The 8,014-nt window shown below is 37.7% G+C and overlaps 1 pseudogene; it reads left to right on the forward strand.

Annotated features, from left to right (window-relative positions):
• Nucleotides 1–5,718: 5,718 nt before the first annotated feature.
• On the forward strand, nt 5,719–6,627 carry LOC102006775 (annotated as a pseudogene).
• Nucleotides 6,628–8,014: the final 1,387 nt, after the last annotated feature.

The following is an 8,014-nucleotide window of genomic DNA, read 5'->3' on the forward strand; positions in this document are numbered from 1 at the left end:
GTTTTATTCTTTTTATGGCTGAATAGTATTCCATTACATATATGTACCACATTTTCTTTACCCACTTGACACCTGATGGACACTTAGGCTGTTTGTGTTTCTTAAATGTTGTGAAAAGTGCTACAATAAACAGGGCTGTGAAGGTGTCTCTTCAAACTACCAATTTTACTTTCTTTGGATATGAATTCAGTTGTGGGATGGCTGAATTACATGGTAGCATTATTTTTAATTTTTGAGAAACCTCTATACTGTTTTCCATAATATTCATACTAATTTACATTTCCACCAATAGTATTCAAAATTCCCTCTTTTCACATCCTCTTCAGCACTTATTATCTTTTTTTTGTGAACTGTTTTTCTTTTCCTTTCTCTTTCTTTTCTTTTCTTTTCTTTGTTTTTCTTTTTTTGGTACTGGGAATCAAACTCACAACCTTGCACTTGCCAGGCAGGTGCTGTACCACTAAGTTACATCCCTGGCCCTTTTTATTACCTTTTTAATGTTAACCATTATAGAAGGTGATATCTCTTTGCAGCTTTGATTTCTATTTTCCTGATGGTCTGTGATGCTGAGTAATTCTTTATGTTCCCCTTGGACATTTGAACATCTTTCTTTGAAAATGTCTAAACCTGTTGCTCATTTTATGCACTTTTTTCTTTTGCTATTGAGATTTTTAGTTTATTATATGCTGGTTATTAATCCTTTATCAGATGTGCAGTTTGCAAATATTTTCTCATGTCATATTGACATGTATCCTTTGCTGTGCACAAGATTTTCAGTTTGATGACACCTCATTTGTCTAATTTGCTTGTTACTTGTGCTTTGGGGATCTTATTAAAAAAAAAAAAACAAAAAACCCTTGCTCATTCCAATGTTTTGAAATATGTCCCCTACATTTTCTTTTAGGAGTTTCATAATTCCAGGGCTTACGTGTAGTTCCTTAATCTATTTTGAACTGATCTTTGTTTATGGTGAGAGATGGGGATTTAGTTTCATTCTTCTGCATGTGGGTAATTAAATTTTCTAGCACTGTTTACTGAAGACTGTCCTTTATCGAATATCAGTTGGCGACAAATACGTGAGTTTACTTTTGCATTCTCTGTTCTGTTCTGTTGGTCCATTTGTCTTTTTCAATATCCATACCATGTTACTTTGATTGCTATAGTTTTGTAGTATATTTTGAACACTTTTTGCTTTGTTATTTTGTTTTGCTTCTGGAGTTTTTCATTAAAGTTATCTCAGCTACTCAGGGTTTCATTTTGTGGTTCTGTATAAATTTTGGAATTGCTTATTAGTTCTGTGAATACTGCAACTGATATTTTGATAAGGATTGCATTGAATCTGTAGATTACTTTAAGTGGAATGAATATTTTAGCAATTTTGGTTCTTCCAAACCATGAATATTGACTGTCTTTTAATTTCTTTGTATCCTCTCAAATTTTTTTCACTGTTGTCTTACACTTTTTATTGTAGATATATTTTAACTTCTTTTCTTTCATCTCTTTTGCTAAATTTATACATGGACATTTTGATTTTTGGTAGTTGTTGGGAATGGGATTGCTTTCTTGACTTCATTTTCAGATAATCATCTATTGCTGTATAGCAATGCTGTGGATTTTGTAGGTTGATCTATTACCCTGCCTCTTTGCTGAATTTATTAGTTCTAATAGTTTTTGATAGAGTGCTTGGGGTTTTCCATATATAAGAACATGTTATCTGAAAATAGTGGCAATTTGATTTCTTCAAATTTGGATGCTTTTAATTTCTTTCTCTTAACTAATTACTCTGGGTAGGACTTCTAGTACTATGTTGAATAAATGAAAGTGAGCTTCCTTGGTTAACAGCTTTTAAAGAAAATTTCACACAGTTCCAATTTAAGGGAGATTTAAAATTAGCATTTTAATCTCATATAGGAATGAAATTTTATGTCATTTTAAAATATAGATAGAGGACTGTAGATTTTGGGTGAGGTACTTTTTAATTTGAATTAAAAACAGAGAAATAGGGTAAAATAAAATGGCAGCATACGCAAGTGAAATAACATTTAAAGGGATGGGCAAGAAAAAAATATGCATGGAAAGCCATGGGGCCCTGGAAATATACAACAAAGCTTGTATGAAGTTGAAGAAAGACTTCGGAAGAGAAATGGTGATGATGACCTTGAAGAGGTTAATTAGTGCATATGTTCTCCCACTTGCTATTTACACTTTCCTGCTTCACGGCTGGAGAAGGTATTATTTATGCCCACTTTACCAATGAAACACACAGGCACAGAGAACTTGAGAGTCTTCTGAGTCATAGAAAGCCATGCGTAAGCCCCAGGCCTGTAGTTGTTATCTCCGCCCTCCTTTGTAAAGTTTAGGATGGGGGCTTTACAACTGAGAAAAGAAGAAAAATGAATCAAAAAACAAAACAAAAAAAAGATGTGAAATAAGCAAAGAGAGTCACTGAGGAATTCTGAGCTGTCAAATCTACCCAGAAAAACAACGTTAGGAAAAAGTGAGACAATAAGACTTTCAAAAATTCCTGTCCAAGTTAGTAACATGCACAGCACCTCTTTTCATTCATCTCCTGTCTGTACAAATTTTCCCACATACCATTTTACAGTTATGTAATTTATTTCCTTGCCCACTGGGTCAATTCTTTATCACTTTATAAGTTTCTTTTTGTAACAGCTTTTTATACTCTTTGCCAGTGAAAGTACACCCGTGAAAAGAAAGGAAGTGGTGGGCAGGAAAGGACTAGGAAGTAGGAGCACAACTTGGGTCTCATTTCTTATTCCCTTTTCCCAGTGGGTCTTGTTATGCATTTCCCCTTAAGCATGAGGCCATGTTATTTTCTGGGTTTAGCTTTTACCTGGTGCATGACTGAGCTCTCTTTTAAAAACTGTAACTGAATTAAATTCTAGAATTGTACAAATTGAAACCACATAACCGATATTTTATATATTTCATTTTGAACCTCTTTCTGGAGGTGTAACATAGTTACAGCCTGTATAATTTGGGACACTGTTGACATTTTGATTTTTCTTTGAAAATAACTTACCACAACTTTTATTGATCTTAAGCCTCGCGGCTTAGTGGGTTTGGAGCAAGATGTGGAAATGGTGGGAGAAAATTCACTAGAGCAGCTAAAGAACTTGCATGGTATCACACAACAGACTGAGCTTGAATAGAAACTGAGCTTTCTTTCTAGGCTCTGAACTCTGTGCATGGCCTCTGAAATTTAAGTCAGGGTTTACTGTGTCAGAATTTCCCATTCGTGGACTTTTTCATATACTAGGGTATATCATAAACTATTCTAAATGGAAAAATTTAAGACAACTTTCAGAGGAAGAAAAAATTTTAAGTCAAAACTTTCCCTCCAAACAAAACAAAACAAAACAAAATAAAGGTTTCTATGAATTTATTATTATGTGACAACAAGGATGTGGGAACTCTTTAGCTATAAATACTCAGAAATCACAACAACAACAACAACAAAACCACCAGCCTTAACTTTTCAGCCCTCCAGAATATGTAAGGATGTGAACTGGGATGTCTTCCTGACTCAAAGCTACCATCTCCAAATATTCTCCCAGTCAACAGACTGTGTTTGATGCCTGAGAAGAACAAAACAGAGGTAAACCTCACCTTATTGAAAGAGTTAATTTTGATATCCATTCTACTTTCAAAATATAAGCAATATATGCAGTCACTCATATTCTCAGAGAATTCCTTTACATGTATAATCAATTTTCTGGGCTCATTGTTGTAGGATATCAATTATCAAAAGGGTAGTCTCATTGCTAACTATGAAGTTGTAAGCAGAAAACAGAGAAAAAAGACTCAAATGTGAGAGAGGATTTTAGAGCACAGAGAATAAGCAGGTGGCATATTAGAATGTGATGCCACAGAAGGATTGGACATCTAGAGAAACAGGATAATGCACAGGTGCCATCTTGCTCTTGGATTGTTACTGATCCATCAGATCTGTTCTATAATACAGTTTTGGGAAAATTATTTGGGAAACATAGCTCAAGCCTAGTTCACCAGCCCTCTCAAGAATTCAGTATAATATAAATTAACTTGTTAAGCTCTTTCTCTGCCTCATCAACCGAAGTCACCTCGGATTTCTTGCGTCAAGGACCTTGACACAAATGGACAGTAAGTTTTAAAAGTTGAGTTTAGACACTGTGGCCAAGCGGTCTCTCCTGGACATGAAGAGTGTGAAAGAGCAAGCAGTACAGACAGCTGGGGACCAGCTCTCAGATAAACATGTGCACAAGCTGCTTTGCCGAAGCAGGGAACTGGGGAGAGCTAGACAAGCAAGGTCGTGACTTCATGGAGATGCCTTTGATGAGGGGTGTTTAGACAGGTAAAGGTGGATCAATGATAGGGAACATAATCTCAGATAGCAATATGTATTATAAAGAAAATAGAAAGCTGTTGGCTACAGGAAAGTCCTCACTGGGAAGATGTTACACAGACACTTAGGAGATTTATGACTTAGGGAAAGTCCCTCGTGTATCCTATTGGGATACTGCTCAGGGAGGAGAATTGCACAAGGGTTCTTACAAGAACATATGTTACAGGGCCTTTTCTGCCAAGGTTAGGAATATCAGGAGAATCCAGCAGATGACAAAAATGCCTCTAGAGATGCAGGTTTTCAAATAGCACTGGGGATCATATTTTTTATTATGTTCTCAACCTTGAGCTTGCCAAATACCTACTGCTACATTTTCAGGGAGATAATTCCTTACACTATGAACATTTGTTCACATTTATATACCTGCTTGAGTTTTATCATGAATGGTTGCTATGTAAAGAAGGGCTAAACATAAAAATAGAGAAAACAAAAAGCCAGGCCTTGGATGATTGCCTGTAAAGGCCTGGGTTCCGTTCCTGAAGGGAGGGAGAGGAGGAGGATACGGAGGGGAGAGGGAGAGAGAATGTAAATTCTTCATCACTTTGTCAGAAGCTCTTCTGGGCTGATGGACTAGACTGTCGAAAGGGGAACCAAGCCATCACTAACAAAAAAGGAGACCTCAGCTCTATCTAAGGAACTGCCTTTCAAAATAATCTATCTGCAGGTGGAACTTCCTGGCTTTATGTGAGCATGAAAAATTAATTATCAACAAAAAGGTATTTACTTATTTCAGGGTCCATATATTTATTGACAAATAAATATTCTTTATCTCCCTTGAGGAAAGAACCATTCTCTAAATTGTTTAATCAATTTACTGGCCTGAGTTAAAGCTTCGGTGGAAAAAGAAAAATGAATGGATTTTCTTACATAGATCCCAAGAAAGACAGAACAGGTGAGTTTTTGGTGTGTTTGTTTTTCAGGAGAGTAGGTAGCGAAAATATCTTCTTCATTAAAAACCCCAAAAATTTGTTCTAGGAAAACGTAACAGACTTACTGGCAAGTATGGCAAATTGAATACATGCATCTACTTTTACTTTCTTCTAAAACCCCAGAAATGGAAATGAGGTATTCTTAGGAAACACAAACCAGTAAAGACAGGTAGAACAGGAGAAGGAAATAAAGTGAAGATCAAGTAAAACCCCAGACAACCTAGCACATGTAAAGTAAATGAACGAGTGGTGAAAGGATCACAACAGAATTCACGTTTCCAGAGGAAGACTTGCGAAAGCAGAATCAAGACCACTCCGGAAAGGCCTTCCAAGCTTTCCCACATTTCCCATCCACTCCTCAGAGTATTTCAGAGACACCAAACAATGTCCTCTGAGACGTCACCAGCGTGTACTGAGACTTGTGGTGCTGAAGGAAAGCAAGACTTAAGTGAGGAGTGTCAGAAGGAGACACAGAAAGCAAGAGTAAATGAAGGGATGGGGATGATATCTAAGTGACAGATGAAGAAGCAAATGAAATAAAGAATGGGAGATTCATTCAGAAAGAAGAACACAAGAGGAAGAAATTAGAACAGTGTCAACGGGAATCAAACGCAGATGGGAATGACAGAAAATGTGCTCAGAGGCAAGATGTCCATAGCACCCTCCACTTATCACTGGTTGTACTTTCGACTCTTTGATGGTCTGAAGGATATTAAGAAATGTCATCAGCAGAGTCAGTGATGTTACACAGACATGACAAGCCATGGAGAAAAAGAGCAGGGATGACAGTGACAAAGGATGGGTCAACAGGAAGGATGACCATATCAAACCAGAGCACTATGGTGAAATCAGAAAAAAAGAAGACCTGGTCTATCTCACATCAGACTCCCCTAACGTACTGCGGGAATTAGATGAGTCAAAGGCCTATGTAATTGGGCAACTGGTAGATCCCACCATAAGGGACTCACGTATGAACAAGCATTGGATTACAGGAATGGTCATGCCCAGCTTGCCCTTGGAAATTTCGTGAAAATGACCAGTTGGGAAGTTCTGACAGTTAATCATGTATTTGAGATTATTCTGGAATACCTGCAAACAAGAGACTGGCAAGAAGCATTCTTTACTACTTTACCCAGTGGAAAGGAACTGTTCCCACAGACAAAGCCTGTGGCAGTTCTCCCTTGGGCCAGCAGGCTGCCAGGGCTGAAGGCGGATTGGACAGCGAGAGGAAACAGCAGCAAGGAACCGGATTCACTACACACAGAGGAAGCACAGGATGAAGAGACCCACTGAGTCTGCAGTGAATCTGCGCCACGGTCGCTGCCTGGTTCCCTTTGCACTTGGGATATGTTAGAAGGAAGTGACAAGCGAGGCGCGTCACAGAGCAGTCATCTTGGAACAGAATGTTATTTTCTCTTATTTATGCTGTGAGTTGAAAACTTTTCTTGAACTAAATAAAAAAGCCCTTTATACCTTCCAAGGAGTATTTTTGCATTTGTGTAAGATTTAAACATATATATCTTTTTTATTGTTGTTAGGCTTTGAATAAGAGTTTTAGATTTTACCTTATTACTAGTAGTGTACTTTCATTCTCTTCCATTTACTTGAATATAGTCTCCAGAATGTGCCTTCTGACCTCTCAGTTTTATTATTTTATGTTCAGATCATCACCTTTCTGATCTATGGCCTGTTTATTTGTGGGGGCAGATATTTATAAATGTATTATAAGTGTACTAGAATGGTGAATAGGGGAATTACCCTCTATTTGCAGCTTTCATTTTCAACTTAAGTACTGCAAAGAAATACCATAACTCTGGGAAGAACGGAGTTTTCTGGACTCAACTTCATCTCCTCTGGGCTGTCGAGCTCTACCCATGGCTTCTTTCTCATGTCTCTTGTGGAAATAATCACTCAGAGTGGTGAATCTCTTTACTGTAGTCTCATTTCTGTAAGTGGTAATACGTTACTTCAGTTATATAAAAAAAGATCTCAACAGACTTGAAAGCATAGAATTCAAAATCAGCAAAGGGAAAAGTCTTAGAAAAGCTCAACTCTGTACTGGAGACTACACAGGCTAATGTCTCTGTAAATGGAGCTGAGTGAAAATAAGAGGATTGGCTAGAGTTCCAAAAACCAGGACCATCAATGATATTCACAACTCCCCGCACCCAGGCAACCACAGCACTCCTCTCCTTGCCCCAAACCCCCCATCCTAGCAGAGGATTGGAGATCTAGTTTCTGGGGAAACAAGGCACAGGGCTTCTTAGCTGGACAGATGTTGGGGTGAAAGCAAGATCCAGAAAGTAGAGGAAATAATGTATATTAAATACTGAAAACCTTAGCTGACTTTACCTACTCAGCTTTCAAATAGTAGTTGACAGACTTTTGTACTCAGCCAAGAGGAAAGAAGATCCTTCCATAGAGAGGGGAACCAACTCAAAATAAAAGGTTTAAAGGTAGTGGTCTTTTAGGTTCTACAGCTAAACAACAGTCAAGCCAGATCATCCTACAGTAGAACTATGGTGGGATGAGCCACCTCCCCACTTCCAGTCTCAATATCTTTGCACATGGTCTTACACATACTCAGAGACATCCTTGTCTTTTTCATTTGAAGGGAACTTTTAATTTGATGGATAAAGGGATCAAAAGAAAGCAGAAGATAAAACAATTTGGAGCAAAT

The sequence above is a fragment of the Chinchilla lanigera genome, unplaced genomic scaffold (assembly GCF_000276665.1).
Source record: "Chinchilla lanigera isolate Chin_1 unplaced genomic scaffold, ChiLan1.0 scaffold00017, whole genome shotgun sequence".
Lineage (NCBI taxonomy): Eukaryota > Metazoa > Chordata > Mammalia > Rodentia > Chinchillidae > Chinchilla > Chinchilla lanigera.